This window comes from Dendrobates tinctorius, unplaced genomic scaffold, assembly GCF_039654945.1.
Source record: "Dendrobates tinctorius isolate UK_male_01 unplaced genomic scaffold, ASM3965494v1 ptg000214l, whole genome shotgun sequence".
Classification (NCBI taxonomy): domain Eukaryota; kingdom Metazoa; phylum Chordata; class Amphibia; order Anura; family Dendrobatidae; genus Dendrobates; species Dendrobates tinctorius.
Genome location: NW_027361881.1, coordinates 5,527,930 through 5,543,753, shown reverse-complemented (window position 1 = coordinate 5,543,753; position 15,824 = coordinate 5,527,930). Strand labels below are relative to the sequence as shown.

General features: G+C 54.2%; 1 protein-coding gene across 2 annotated transcripts in view; it reads left to right on the top strand.

The window, feature by feature from the left end:
• FHOD1 (formin homology 2 domain containing 1) overlaps window positions 1-15,824 on the top strand; it is a 70,819-nt gene that overhangs the window by 18,746 nt on the left and 36,249 nt on the right. The gene's annotated exons all lie outside the window — the stretch shown is intronic.

Below are 15,824 nucleotides of genomic sequence, written 5' to 3'. Positions count from 1 at the left end.
ATGCTGCAGGGGCACAGGGGTCTTATAGAGCAGTATGGGGGACGCTCAGGTTGGACCAGCATCGTATCCTCCATGCTGGCGGTCCAGAAGGAAGCCAGGAGGCATAGGACGTGGGTTTCTAACCCTGCTCTGGTGGTTCCCATCGGTTTTCTCTACTTTCCTGGAGCGACAATGTGCTGCACATCCACTTGAGCACCGCTGCAGCCAATCACAGGTTGATGCGATCAAGCTAACATGTATAGCGCATAACTGATTAGATGCAGCGGTCACATGGATGCACAGCGCTACAGGAAAATCCACATCGGGACGTCGGCATTGTACTGATGCAGAAGTGATTAGCGCCATACAGTGCGAACTTATATATTAGGCAGTGTTGGGTGCAGTTTATAGGCAAAGTCAGGCTCAAGTACTGCCTGTGTGAGCCTGCACATAAAGGGGCTGTTCTGTGGCAGCTTCCGTCATGGCCAGGATGACAGTGCGGATGTCGCCCCTGCACGCTTTCTGTAAGTGCCGGCTCTGCCTGCCGCTCTAGTGATCGGTTCCTGTAGCGGCAGGAAGCTGTATGAGCGCTGCACCTGCTGCTATGGAGTAGTGTCCCCAGAGATGAGCGACAGATACGTCTCACTTGTCTCTCCGGCGTAGCTTCGGCTTACTATACCCGTCGGCACGTCTCCACTTTCTCCAAGATCTCTGCTTGCTGTCAGAGGAGAAGAACTTTTTTTTGTTTAAACCTCAAATTAAGGAAAAATCTTTGCAGGATCTTGGTTGGCGTCTGCCTCAATGCAGGGTCCTGTGAACTTTCTTAGCCGGCACTCAAGAGCTGGCATCTTGGACGCCTCCGATAGGTCTCCAGGGCCTAGTAAATCCCAGACATGTCCAGGATTTCAGCTCTTGAGGAAGTTTGCTGGACCCTGCCATGATGTGGACACCGGAGCAGAAACTCTACTAGACACTGAATAATGCCCCTCACCGGCTTGGTCTGCACTGAGTCACAGCTTGTACCGTCTTCCAGAGCGGCAGTTTTAATAACTTCAGAGCTGCAATCACCCAGCATTCTTCTCTCGTGCAGCTTGGTCACAAAGCGTTTTCTGGTGACTTGTCTTCTGGGACGTGCTGTCTTTACACCGCTAAGCTGTAAATTGCAGGTCGTTTATGAACTGATATGCTGTGTTTAGGGATTGCTATTTAGGCGATTTCATGGGGGATTTTTAAATTTGTGCCTGTCTCTTTAAGCATAACCATCCAGGTGAATGTTCTGGGCTCGGCCCCCGGGATCTCCCCATCTTGGCCCCCGGAACGTGTTGTAAGGAGACCTGTGTTGTTGGGGCGTTGCAGTGGAGCGGTTGCCTGGCATCTTTGGCACAGCCTTCTGTGAGCGCCATGCTGCCAGCGTGCAGCTTCTGATGACTATTCCCACCTGCTGCCGACGCGCGGGGAGGACTCCCCTGAGATCCGGGGGTTCTGTGGGGACGAGGGCAGTGGCTGCCAGGATTCACCTTCCACAGAATGTTTTATCTCCTCTTTGCATTTCCATTACCTGCTGCTCCAGTTGTCGGTTCTGAGTGCCTTCCCCTTTAAGGCCGGTTCTGTACTGAATAGTCCCGGGCTTGGTACATCATGGCTCCTCTGTATGGGGGGCCCCGGCGTGATGTAAGTGAGCGGTTATGTGGTTTATAGACACCCCAGCCATTATTACAGGAGGAAGGGGCTGCGCTCACAGATCTGCAGGGCAGGACACTGCTTGTGGTCTGGACTGATAGATATACCACATGCAGGATGCAACTGGTGCAGGGGATAATGGCAGTGGATGTGGGGGCTGGAATTAGGGAGGTGATGTTCCTCTTCATGTTACATATCTGTATATCGTCCCCCAAAACGCAGGTGATTAACAAATCCTCAGCGGCCGCTGCGGGAGATTACTGCCTGCCCCTGTACAGCCATTGTGGAACTACAACTCCCAGCAGGCCAGGAGATTTTAGAATCCTAACATCGTTCTTTGCAGTCTCTTTTCTAGCAAGCACTTTAAATCTGTTCATCCTGAGCCTCCTGGTTCATGCATGCTGCAGGACAGAAGCTACATGTAATCTGCGCATTTTAATAACTTTATTGGTAACGGCACAGTGCATCATTTTCACTAATGGGGGGTGTCCAGTGTCCCCCCACCCCCTTTATCATTTCCATCATTGCACCTCATTCCTGATCTGCCTATATAACGGATAGTTTGCTGTTCAGTGTGGTGTTAGTGCAGTTGACCCCTAATGGGGGCTTACAGGACCCCCTTCCCCCACTGTCGGCCTTTCCCTGTGGCGGTGGGGGGTTACAGACTGAGAAACAGCTGTCAAAATGGGCAATAACAAGAGCAGGTTGTTGGGGACCGGCCGGCTGTGAGGGGCTTCTCCCACGGGAAATGCCACCTCTGTGATGACGTGTGACACATGGGGAGAGCAGGCTGCTGAGATAAGAGCTCAGTCTGTGTCCCGGGGAGGATGAGGAGGACCGTCAGTGCTGGCAGGATGACGCAGGGTAGAGGGTGAGTGCTGCGGTGGGACCGCGCTGTGTACGGGGTGGATGAGGATGACCGTCTGTGCTGGCAGGATGACGCAGGGCAGAGGGTGAATGCTGCGGTGCGACCGTGCTGTATACGGGGTGGATGAGGAGGACAGTCAGTGCTGGCAGGATGACGCAGGGTAGAGGGTGAGTGCTGCGGTGGGACCGTGCTGTACACGGGGTGGATGAGGAGGACCGTCAGTGCTGGCAGGATGACGCAGGGCAGAGGGTGAGTGCTGCGGTGCGACCGTGCTGTATACGGGGTGGATGAGGAGGACAGTCAGTGCTGGCAGGATGACGCAGGGCAGAGGGTGAGTGCTGCGGTGGGACCGTGCAGTATACGGGGTGGATGAGGAGGACCGTCAGTGCTGGCAGGATGACGCAGGGCAGAGGGTGAGTGCTGCGGTGGGACCGTGCTGTATACGGGGTGGATGAGGAGGACAGTCAGTGCTGGCAGGATGACGCAGGGCAGAGGGTGAGTACTGCGGTGGGACCGTGCTGTATACGGGGTGGATGAGGAAGACAGTCAGTGCTGGCAGGATGACGCAGGGCAGAGGGTGAGTGCTGCGGTGGGACCGCGCTGTGTACGGGGTGGATGAGGAGGACCGTCTGTGCTGGCAGGATGACGCAGGGCAGAGGGTGAGTGCTGCGGTGGGACCGTGCAGTATACGGGGTGGATGAGGAGGACCGTCAGTGCTGGCAGGATGACGCAGGGCAGAGGGTGAGTGCTGCGGTGGGACCGTGCTGTATACGGGGTGGATGAGGAGGACAGTCAGTGCTGGCAGGATGACGCAGGGCAGAGGGTGAGTGCTGCGGTGGGACCGTGCTGTATACGGGGTGGATGAGGAAGACAGTCAGTGCTGGCAGGATGACGCAGGGCAGAGGGTGAGTGCTGCGGTGGGACCGCGCTGTGTACGGGGTGGATGAGGAGGACCGTCTGTGCTGGCAGGATGACGCAGGGCAGAGGGTGAGTGCTGCGGTGCGACCGTGCTGTATACGGGGTGGATGAGGAGGACAGTCAGTGCTGGCAGGATGACGCAGGGTAGAGGGTGAGTGCTGCGGTGGGACCGTGCTGTATACGGGGTGGATGAGGAGGACCGTCAGTGCTGGCAGGATGACGCAGGGCAGAGGGTGAGTGCTGCGGTGCGACCGTGCTGTATACGGGGTGGATGAGGAGGACAGTCAGTGCTGGCAGGATGACGCAGGGCAGAGGGTGAGTGCTGCGGTGGGACCGTGCTGTATACGGGGTGGATGAGGAGGACCGTCAGTGCTGGCAGGATGACGCAGGGCAGAGGGTGAGTGCTGCGGTGGGACCGTGCTGTATATGCGGTGGATGAGGACCGTCAGTGCTGGCAGGATGACGCAGGGCAGAGGGTGAGTGCTGCGGTGGGACCGTGCTGTATACGGGGTGGATGAGGAGGACAGTCAGTGCTGGCAGGATGACGCAGGGCAGAGGGTGAGTGCTGCGGTGGGACCGTGCTGTATATGCGGTGGATGAGGACCGTCAGTGCTGGCAGGATGACGCAGGGCAGAGGTTGAGTGCTGCGGTGGGACCGTGCTGTGTACGGGGTTGATGAGGAGGACAGTCAGTGCTGGCAGGATGACGCAGGGCAGAGGGTGAGAGCTGCGGTGGGACCGTGCTGTATATGCGGTGGATGAGGACCGTCAGTGCTGGCAGGATGACGCAGGGCAGAGGGTGAGTGCTGCGGTGGGACCGTGCTGTATACGGGGTGGATGAGGAGGACAGTCAGTGCTGGCAGGATGACGCAGGGCAGAGGGTGAGTGCTGCGGTGGGACCGTGCTGTATACGGGGTGGATGAGGAGGACCGTCAGTGCTGGCAGGATGACGCAGGGCAGAGGGTGAGTGCTGCTGTGGGACCGCGCTGTATACGGGGAGGATGAGGAGGACAGTCAGTGCTGGCAGGATGACGCAGGGCAGAGGGTGAGTGCTGCGGTGGGAAAGTGCTGTATACGGGATGGATGAGGAGGACCGTCAGTGCTGGCAGGATGACGCAGGGCAGAGGGTGAGTGCTGTGGTGGGACTGTGCTGTATACGGGGAGGATGAGGAGGACAGTCAGTGCTGGCAGGATGACGCAGGGCAGAGGGTGAGTTCTGCGGTGGGACAGTGCTGTATATGGGGTGGATGAGGAGGACTGTCAGTGCTGGCAGGATGACGCAGGGCAGAGGGTGAGTGCTGCGGTGGGACCGTGCTGTATACGGGGAGGATGAGGAGGACCGTCAGTGCTGGCAGGATGACTCAGGGCAGAGGGTGAGTGCTGCGGTGGGACCGTGCTGTATACGGGGTGGATGAGGAGGACCGTCAGTGCTGGCAGGATGACGCAGGGCAGAGGGTGAGTGCTGCGGTGGGACCGTGCTGTATACGGGGTGTATGAGGAGGACCGTCAGTGCTGGCACGATGACGCAGGGCAGAGGGTGAGTGCTGCAGTGGGACCGTGCTGTGTACGGGGTGGATGAGAAGGACAGTCAGTGCTGGCAGGATGACGCAGGGCAGAGGGTGAGTGCTGCGTTGGGACCGTGCTGTATATGGGGTGGATGAGGAGGACCGTCAGTGCTGGCAGGGTGAAGCAGGGCAGAGGGTGAGTGCTGCAGTGGGACCGCGCTGTATACGGGGTGGATGAGAAGGACAGTCAGTGCTGGCAGGATGACGCAGGGCAGAGGGTGAGTGCTGCTGTGGGACCGCATTGTACACGGGGTGGATGAGGAGGACAGTCAGTGCTGGCAGGATGACGCAGGGCAGAGAGTGAGTGCTGCGGTGGGACCGATTGTACACGTGGTGGATAAGGAGGACAGTCAGTGCTTGCAGGATGACGCAGGGCAGAGGGCGAGTGCTGCGGTGGGACCACATTGTACACGGGGTGGATAAGGAGGACAGTCAGTGCTGGCAGGATGACGCAGGGCAGAGGGTGAGTGCTGCTGTGGGACCGCGCTGTATACGGGGAGGATGAGGAGGACAGTCAGTGCTGGCAGGATGACGCAGGGCAGAGGGTGAGTGCTGCGGTGGGAAAGTGCTGTATACGGGGTGGATGAGGAGGACAGTCAGTGCTTGCAGGATGACGCAGGGCAGAGGGTGAGTGCTGTGGTGGGACTGTGCTGTATACGGGGAGGATGAGGAGGACAGTCAGTGCTGGCAGGATGACGCAGGGCAGAGGGTGAGTTCTGCGGTGGGACAGTGCTGTATATGGGGTGGATGAGGAGGACCGTCAGTGCTGGCAGGATGACGCAGGGCAGAGGGTGAGTGCTGCGGTGGGAAAGTGCTGTATACGGGGTGGATGAGGAGGACAGTCAGTGCTGGCAGGATGACGCAGGGCAGAGGGTGAGTGCTGTGGTGGGACTGTGCTGTATACGGGGAGGATGAGGAGGACAGTCAGTGCTGGCAGGATGACGCAGGGCAGAGGGTGAGTGCTGCGGTGGGAAAGTGCTGTATACGGGGTGGATGAGGAGGACAGTCAGTGCTGGCAGGATGACGCAGGGCAGAGGGTGAGTGCTGTGGTGGGACTGTGCTGTATACGGGGAGGATGAGGAGGACAGTCAGTGCTGGCAGGATGACGCAGGGCAGAGGGTGAGTTCTGCGGTGGGACAGTGCTGTATATGGGGTGGATGAGGAGGACTGTCAGTGCTGGCAGGATGACGCAGGGCAGAGGGTGAGTGCTGCGGTGGGACCGTGCTGTATACGGGGTGTATGAGGAGGACCGTCAGTGCTGGCACGATGACGCAGGGCAGAGGGTGAGTGCTGCAGTGGGACCGTGCTGTGTACGGGGTGGATGAGAAGGACAGTCAGTGCTGGCAGGATGACGCAGGGCAGAGGGTGAGTGCTGCGTTGGGACCGTGCTGTATATGGGGTGGATGAGGAGGACCGTCAGTGCTGGCAGGGTGAAGCAGGGCAGAGGGTGAGTGCTGCAGTGGGACCGCGCTGTATACGGGGTGGATGAGAAGGACAGTCAGTGCTGGCAGGATGACGCAGGGCAGAGGGTGAGTGCTGCTGTGGGACCGCATTGTACACGGGGTGGATGAGGAGGACAGTCAGTGCTGGCAGGATGACGCAGGGCAGAGAGTGAGTGCTGCGGTGGGACCGATTGTACACGTGGTGGATAAGGAGGACAGTCAGTGCTTGCAGGATGACGCAGGGCAGAGGGCGAGTGCTGCGGTGGGACCACATTGTACACGGGGTGGATAAGGAGGACAGTCAGTGCTGGCAGGATGACGCAGGGCAGAGGGTGAGTGCTGCTGTGGGACCGCGCTGTATACGGGGAGGATGAGGAGGACAGTCAGTGCTGGCAGGATGACGCAGGGCAGAGGGTGAGTGCTGCGGTGGGAAAGTGCTGTATACGGGGTGGATGAGGAGGACAGTCAGTGCTTGCAGGATGACGCAGGGCAGAGGGTGAGTGCTGTGGTGGGACTGTGCTGTATACGGGGAGGATGAGGAGGACAGTCAGTGCTGGCAGGATGACGCAGGGCAGAGGGTGAGTTCTGCGGTGGGACAGTGCTGTATATGGGGTGGATGAGGAGGACCGTCAGTGCTGGCAGGATGACGCAGGGCAGAGGGTGAGTGCTGCGGTGGGAAAGTGCTGTATACGGGGTGGATGAGGAGGACAGTCAGTGCTGGCAGGATGACGCAGGGCAGAGGGTGAGTGCTGTGGTGGGACTGTGCTGTATACGGGGAGGATGAGGAGGACAGTCAGTGCTGGCAGGATGACGCAGGGCAGAGGGTGAGTGCTGCGGTGGGAAAGTGCTGTATACGGGGTGGATGAGGAGGACAGTCAGTGCTGGCAGGATGACGCAGGGCAGAGGGTGAGTGCTGTGGTGGGACTGTGCTGTATACGGGGAGGATGAGGAGGACAGTCAGTGCTGGCAGGATGACGCAGGGCAGAGGGTGAGTGCTGCGTTGGGACCGTGCTGTATATGGGGTGGATGAGGAGGACCGTCAGTGCTGGCAGGGTGAAGCAGGGCAGAGGGTGAGTGCTGCAGTGGGACCGCGCTGTATACGGGGTGGATGAGGAGGACAGTCAGTGCTGGCAGGATGACGCAGGGCAGAGGGTGAGTGCTGTGGTGGGACTGTGCTGTATACGGGGTGGATGAGGAGGACCGTCAGTGCTGGCAGGATGACGCAGGGCAGAGGGTGAGTGCTGCGGTGGGACCGTGCTGTATACGGGGTGTATGAGGAGGACCGTCAGTGCTGGCACGATGACGCAGGGCAGAGGGTGAGTGCTGCAGTGGGACCGTGCTGTGTACGGGGTGGATGAGAAGGACAGTCAGTGCTGGCAGGATGACGCAGGGCAGAGGGTGAGTGCTGCTGTGGGACCGCATTGTACACGGGGTGGATGAGGAGGACAGTCAGTGCTGGCAGGATGACGCAGGGCAGAGAGTGAGTGCTGCGGTGGGACCGATTGTACACGTGGTGGATAAGGAGGACAGTCAGTGCTTGCAGGATGACGCAGGGCAGAGGGCGAGTGCTGCGGTGGGACCACATTGTACGCGGGGTGGATGAGGAGGACAGTCAGTGCTGGCAGGATGACGCAGGGCAGAGGGTGAGTGCTGCGGTGGGACCGCATTGTACACGGGGTGGATAAGGAGGACAGTCAGTGCTGGCAGGATGACGCAGGGCAGAGGGCGAGTGCTGCGGTGGGACCATGCTGTATACGGGGAGGATGAGGAGGACAGTCAGTGCTGGCAGGATGACGCAAGGCAGAGGGTGAGTGCTGCTGTGGGACCGTGCTGTGTACGGGGTGGATGAGGAGGACAGTTAGTGTTGGCAGGATGACGCAGGGCTGTGGGACCGCGCTGTCTACGGGGAGGGGATGGTATAGGTGGCAGTGATGTTACTGCTGGTCATGTACATTGCAGCAGCCCGTTAATGCTGTGTAGTCAGGAGATTGACAAGAGGGAGGAGTTAGGGTTTTTGAGGAGGGGTTGGGGTTCTTGCCGGTGTTGGATTTGAGTTTTGCAACTTTCTAGTATAGTTATTCCTTTCTATAAAAGCCTGTTATTTCTCGGAGCTGAGAGTCTGGTACAGTGTGTCCTGTCTGTGCGCCGGACCCTTCAGCAGCACACGTCAGATGGTTTGTTACAATGTATCAGTCTGGAGTAGGATTCCGATACATTTGTATTCTCGCTTACAGTCAGGACTTGGTTCTATGTTTTCAGCTTCCGGATGGAAACCAAAATGTTCTCATTCACTGACAGTAAGCGGATCTGGAATAGAAATGCAGCAAATATGGCGACATCGCAGGACGCGACCATTATACAGTGATTAAAGGGGTCATCCAAGATCACAACAGCTGTAGTAAATGCCCCGCCGGTGGTCTCTGCCCATACTGACATGTGATCGGCTGCCAATAGGAGCCGCTGGAGTGGTGGGCATGTACGCTCTTGGGGTTTACCATTCTCTGCCAACCTTATTACTCCACTGAGCAGAGCAGGGCCTCCAGCACAGCGCGGCCACGGACCCTGTAGACCAGCGCTCCCTAACTCCGGTCCCCAAGAGCCACCAACAGGTCATGTTATCCGGATTTCCTTAGTATTGCACATCACCTGGACAGGCAAGAATTCAATCACCTGTGCAATACTAAGGAAATCCGGATTACATGACCTGTTGGGGAACGCTGCTCTAGACCCTAGTGCCTCGCCCGCCCCTCTGTCTATAGCTCTGTCCTTGTCTGTCACTGCGAGATACATCACCGCACATCTGCTGCCACCGCTCACTTATTTTAAGTGCTGTCAGTGCTGGACGAGTGTGAATTATTTTGTACTATGTGTATACTCTAGTGAGTGCAGCTCTGGAGCTTAATGCAGGATAATGTATGTACACAGTGAGTGCAGCTCTGGGGTAGGTGCTGCTTGCTTGCACCTGTTAGAGGGAGATGTTCTGCTTCTTGGCAGGAGGACCGGGGCTTGCTTTATGGGTCTCGCTCTTTACTTTAGAAGTGTCGTCCTTGATGACTGATCCTTTCCACAAAAGCTTTTAGAGTAAATAGTTTACACTCGGTTCCTACCGACTGTGGAGGGTTTACAGCCTCCGGGGTGCTAATATTCCAGGACTGGTCATTATCCGGCGCTCAGGAGGACTCCGCCGGCCAAGTGCTTCTTTGTTTTCTTCTTTAATGGCTATAAAAGACACAAGATTGAACCCTTCCCTCAATATTTGTTTAGCCCTGTGCCCCGGAATCCATACTTCCCGTGAGAGTGCCAGCGCTCCGGGCTGCAGGAATGCAGCGTCACAGTAATTGACCCGCCATGGACATTTTCCTGTCCCCAGATCCAGAAACGGTCGGGACAATGGAGGCATTGATAGACTGTCCTCACATGATTACTTATATACATCCATGTGTGACTGCCTCGGAGCGAGACGGCACGCACACGTACGGATCGTATATATGGGGTGCTCCCTCTTTGATTTCGATGACCTCTATGACCTGCTGCTAGGATTTACCATCTCTCCATGAGTGTCGGAGATCTGACTTCAGGAACCCCCCGTACATGTTGAATATAAAGGGGCCATGACGCTAGGCCCCTTCCCGGGAGTGAGCACCCCTTTCCCGCATGGAGCGGCGCTCCTCACCCTTGCAGTAGGAAAGCCAGTAATGTATATCTGTAGTAACGTTGCTTGTTCGCCGTCATCCTATCACTTTCTGCTGGTGCAGCATTTCTCCTGGAGATCCTGGGAAGCAATTAGTGGTGTGGCGTTTCCCCTAATTACATGTTCTGTTCCTTTCTAGAACCCCCGTAATAACCCTGCAGCGTGCAGGCGGGGGGCTTCCTGGGGGTGCAATCGCAGCGTCCCGTCTGCTTTCCTTATCTCGTGGTGTGGTTGATTCGGAGCCGTCCGCTGACGCGGCGTCCTGCGCCGATCGCTCGTCCGTCCTTGGTCCATCGTGACGCGTTTCAGGAGTAGTCCGCCCGCGTTCCCCACATCTCTCCGAACATCGTGTTCTCTTTGTGCCGTATCTGGATTTCTGTCTCCCAGCGCGACGTACATTACTTCCATATGAAGAAAACTTAGGAAATCCCTCGTGGCCTGCAAAAAGGATGGACATTTCGTGTAACTAAATATTTTGGCATGCCGCGGCTCTTAATTTTAGCTTTTATGAGTAATGGCTTGAAGGCCTGAAGGGGGGGGGGGATGATGGGAGCTTTCGGCTGTGTATAGTGTCGGGTAGTCTGCGCTCTGTCAGCGTATAGCAGCTGGCGGCACGGGAGCTCCTGTTATATACCAGGGCCTCCCCAATCTGCTGCTTCGGGGTAACGGCCTCCACCGGTGTGTACGTACCCACACTCACTTACTCCATCCCTGTATACACGGCGAGATCATCCGTCATTTTACTGAAAGTTCCTGGGTAGTGGCGAGGGGGGGCAGATGGAAAAAGTGGCTCATTTTCCGTCATGCCGGTCTACCATCACATGGGTGCTTGGCAGAAATAAACTTCACTCCAATCAGGTAACAAAATCTTTCCGAATTAGTGCACAATGTAGTATTACAATTTCTGATGTCCTGAAAACGATCTGCGTGCTGTCTCTGACGGTAGGAGAAAAATGGTTGTCTTATTTTACCAGGGTGCAAACGTGGAACAGTTTTGCTCGCTGCAAAATCTGCACTCGTTTTAAGCAACTGGTGCAGCAAATTTCACCTTTGCTAGATGGGAAACCTTGCTGCTCCTTTTTCTTACAGCCCATGTTAATGTGGCGGCTGGGCCCAGAGTTGTGTTTTACCGTTAGATATAAAGCCTCTGGCATTGGGGCCTGGCGGGGAGGGATTGGGCTCCAGTAATAGCCACACTTGTCGTCTGCACCGACCTGGCTTATTTCAGGCGAAATTCTGAGGAAGGGTCGCTCCAAGTTCAAGGTAGGATTCCTATAGAAGCGCCACATGGAACCCGTTATCTGGTGCATGTGTGCAGCGTGTCGCATGTAATTGGCCTTATCTGCGCTAATGACAGGAGAAGTCATTGAAATGAGTTATTTTATCTCCTCCCCATCTAATCTGTGTGGCCCCGAGCCAGCGCCGGCTGTGATCGTCTGCAGAGCTCCGGGTTTATCAGCATCATCTATAACGGTGGGAGCAGAGGTGATGAAGGGAGAGGTCCGGAGGAGAGCCCGTCTACCCGTGTTACTGATCGTATGTAATCGGGAACAAGCAACTTGTGGCCTCCAGCAGGCGTGTCACGTCAGGGTACACCGTATCAGGAATCCTGCCGTTCTCAGTGTTTTTAGATAAAATCAGAATAAATTATTGAGCTTTGATTCTAGTCTGCTCTCCGTGGGAAAAAAAAATCCATATAAAAGAAAATTTGCAGCAGGTTCTGCCGTGTCTCATATAGCCGAGATCTCTGTGATGGTTTTACTTTCTGCTTTGGTTACCTTAGAAGCTTTTTATGTCATGGTCATTAAATAAACCTAGCGAAAGCTTTATCTCCTGGACATAATGGATGAAGACTAAAAATTAAGGCCGAGCCTTTGGAGGGGACCCGGATGGGCCCGGCCGAGCCTTTGGAGGGGACCCGGATGGGCCCGGCCGAGCCTTTGGAGGGTCTTTGAGGAGATCTTGATGGAAGAGGATTACTGACACTCATATGGTGTGAATGATTGTTGAAGTGTAGAAGAAGGATTGATCTCCAGCCCATTGTATGAAAAGTAAAATGTTCATGTGCGCGCGATCCTTACTGGTCTTCCATCATCCAGCCTGGAGTTCAGTGTTACCATTCCACCTACATGACTAAAGAAAGTCATTGTGTGCATTGTTTCTGTGATATCAGCAGAGGACACGTTACATTGACATGTGGGAATCCTACTTTGTCTTTGTTGGATATCGTCCAATGATGTCACCTACACGGAGCTGGTAAACAGGTAGAAAACACCTGGGACAGCCATGTTCTTCTTCCTTGGAAATCCATAAGTTGGACCTGAAACAAGTCTGTGTCGAGCAGAAAGCCAGTATCCTGTAGGGTAGATAGGATTGGAGTACATGTGATTGGTGGTCACCCATACGGGAAGACTACTTATAGCTAGGAAACCTAGTTCAAGGAGGAAAGAAACTGAATAACTTTTTTTTTTTTTTTTTTTTTATTAGAGGGTTTGTCTTAAGAAAACTCTTCTTTAATTAATGTTGGCGCAATGATCAGCCGATCGCTGTGGGTTCAGATTTCGAGACCCGCAATCTGCTGTCCATGTGGGGGGAAGCTGAGGCCATCTAGGCGTTGCATGGCGTCCATCCAAATGACACCATAGTGGGAACTGCTTACAATTATTGGCTTGTTAGGGGGATATCCCATGTGCGGTGGCCCCTATAGAAGGGTCTTATGTCCTGTCTTGACCCAGGAGAGAAAATGGGGGGGGGAAAGACTCTTGACTCTGATGCCTGGACCCCTTACACTGAGTGGCGCTAGGAGATGACACTTGGCTGCCCCCCTTATCTTGCTCTCGTGGGGAGTGCGGCCAAGAATGGAATATGAGGCAGCCTCCCGGTACACACCAGTGCGTGGCACGCTCTGCCAGGCTCGTAGTGGTTGTGTGCGAGGAATACAATAGGCACAGTGTATATAGAGATAATTATAGGTATCATTGTGTCATTCCATCACTCCCAGCTCTGTGGGAAATATCCAGCGGCTTGAGGGAGTCACCGGAGAGACGTCTGTCCTCACAAGCCCGCAGTCTTATATTTATATACACCACATCTCCGGGGCAGAATAAGATGGCGGTGTCCGGGAAACGCCAAAAAGTTAGGCACGTATGCCACATTTCCATATGCATGCTTGGTTATATGGATAAAACCCCTTTTGGACCAAGTTCGGCCCTCCAAGTCATGAGCAGACTTCCATGAAAGATTGGGGGGTCTTCTAGCATATAAACGACCCACCACCAAACCTCCGAATCCCTCAGATGTGAAATCTAACAATCGGCTTTAGAAGAGGAGGTAACATGACTTCATGATGGCAATCTCGGGGAGTTCTGCAGAGTCCAATGGTTGGAACCTATAACAGGTCTCTGACCACCACCATGGGTTGGGGGGTCCTCTAGCATATTAACGACCCACCACCAAACCTCCGAATCCCTCAGATGTGAAATCTGACAATCGGCTTTAGAAGAGGAGGTAACATGACTTCATGATGGCAATCTCGGGGAGTTCTGCAGAGTCCAATGGTTGGAACCTATAACAGGTCTCTGACCACCATGGGTTCTTGCCTTACACTTTTTGATCCTTCTCACCTTAGGAGCCAAGACGTAACCTCAAAGTGGGATCACCTCGGGGCACTACATGGTCATGGACCCAAAAATTGGAGGATCCTTTTAGTATGACACCCAATAAGTTACTTCATGGTGGGTTCCACTGAGAATTGCAGAGTCGTGTGTCGAATGGTTGAGTTGTACTCATCATGGGAACCAAAACGTGAGCTTATGGATGGCTCCATGTTCCATGGCACCCAGTAGGGTATGTGTTGCCTTACTGCCTCCATGATGGCGCGTGATGCCCAGTCTTGACAAGTGTGATTGTCAGGAATACACAAGGGTCCCTGTCATTGCGATACATTGTTTCCAGCACTTTTGGGCCTTTTCCTATTGATTGTTCCTCTTCGGGGTGGACAGAACATTCCTTGCAGAGACCACCTTCCCCACCAGATGACATTGAACTTGTGTTTTTCCTGTGCCGTGAGTCATGTTTCTCTTGTCAGCGGTAATATTCATAGAAGACTTGAGTCACTGTGGGAAGCCACGATCCCCGGAGACATCGCCAAGAGGCGACATGTGAAGGATAAGGGGGACAGGAACAGCTGGACGATGCCTCTAAACGCCACAGCGCCATACTCGCAGTATTCACCTAGGCCGTCTCTGGCTGCAGGAGCAGCGTGATCCCTCCATAACAGATCTCTGCCACTTCCACTTACTGTCATGTAATACAGAAGAAAGGCCAAGGAGATGAGCTGCAGTATATCGGCCACATATACCACGGGGCCGTCTAATCCCAGCACAACAGTGAATAGGAAAAGCCTCGGCACGATGTGTAGTTCATATCTGCTTTATTTACCCGAAGCTTCAGATATTAAATACCCATTTCCTTCATTTGTGACCATCAAAAGTAAATAGGAAATAAAGGCTCGTTATTATATGAGAGGGAGAGGCCAAGCCGTAACATAGAGCGCAGCTCCGGAGTATAAGGCAGGAGGTGACTCAGGATCAGTAATGTAATGTATGTACACAGTGACTGCACCAGCAGAATAGTGAGTGCAGCTCTGGAGTATAATACAGGAGGTAACTCAGGATCAGTAATGTATGTACACAGTGACTGCACCAGCAGAATAGTGAGTGCAGCTCTGGGGTATAATACAGGATGTAACTCAGGATCAGTAATGTAATGTATGTACACAGTGACTGCACCAGCAGAATAGTGAGTGCAGCTCTGGGGTATAATACAGGATGTAACTCAGGATCAGTAATGTATGTACACAGTGACTGCACCAGCAGAATAGTGAGTGCAGCTCTGGGGTATAATACTGGATGTAACTCTGGGTCAGTAATGTAATGTATGTACACAGTGACTGCACCAGCAGAATAGTGAGTGCAGCTCTGGGGTATAATACAGGAGGTAACTCAGGATCAGTAATGTATGTACACAGTGACTGCACCAGCAGAATAGTGAGTGCAGCTCTGGGGTATAATACAGGATGTAACTCAGGATCAGTAATGTATGTACACAGTGACTGCACCAGCAGAATAGTGAGTGCAGCTCTGGGGTATAATACAGGATGTAACTCAGGATCAGTAATGTAATGTATGTACACAGTGACTGCACCAGCAGAATAGTGAGTGCAGCTCTGGGGTATAATACAGGAGGTAACTCAGGATCAGTAATGTAATGTATGTACACAGTGACTGCACCAGCAGAATAGTGAGTGCAGCTTTGGCGTATAATACAGGATGTAACTCAGGATCTGTAATGTATGTACACAGTGACTGCACCAGCAGAATAGTGAGTGCAGCTCTGGGGTATAATACAGGAGGTAACTCAGGATCAGTAATGTAATGTATGTACACAGTGACTGCACCAGCAGAATAGTGAGTGCAGCTCTGGGGTATAATACAGGAGGTTACTCAGGATCAGTAATGTATGTACACAGTGACTGCACCAGCAGAATAGTAAGTGCAGCTCTGGAGTATAATACAGGATTAGTAATGTATGTAATATTTTTAGTGAAGGTTCCTTGTATATTTATGTTTAGTTTATACTTTTTCAGCATTTCCGGAGCTTTCCGTCCTCACGCTCCGTGTC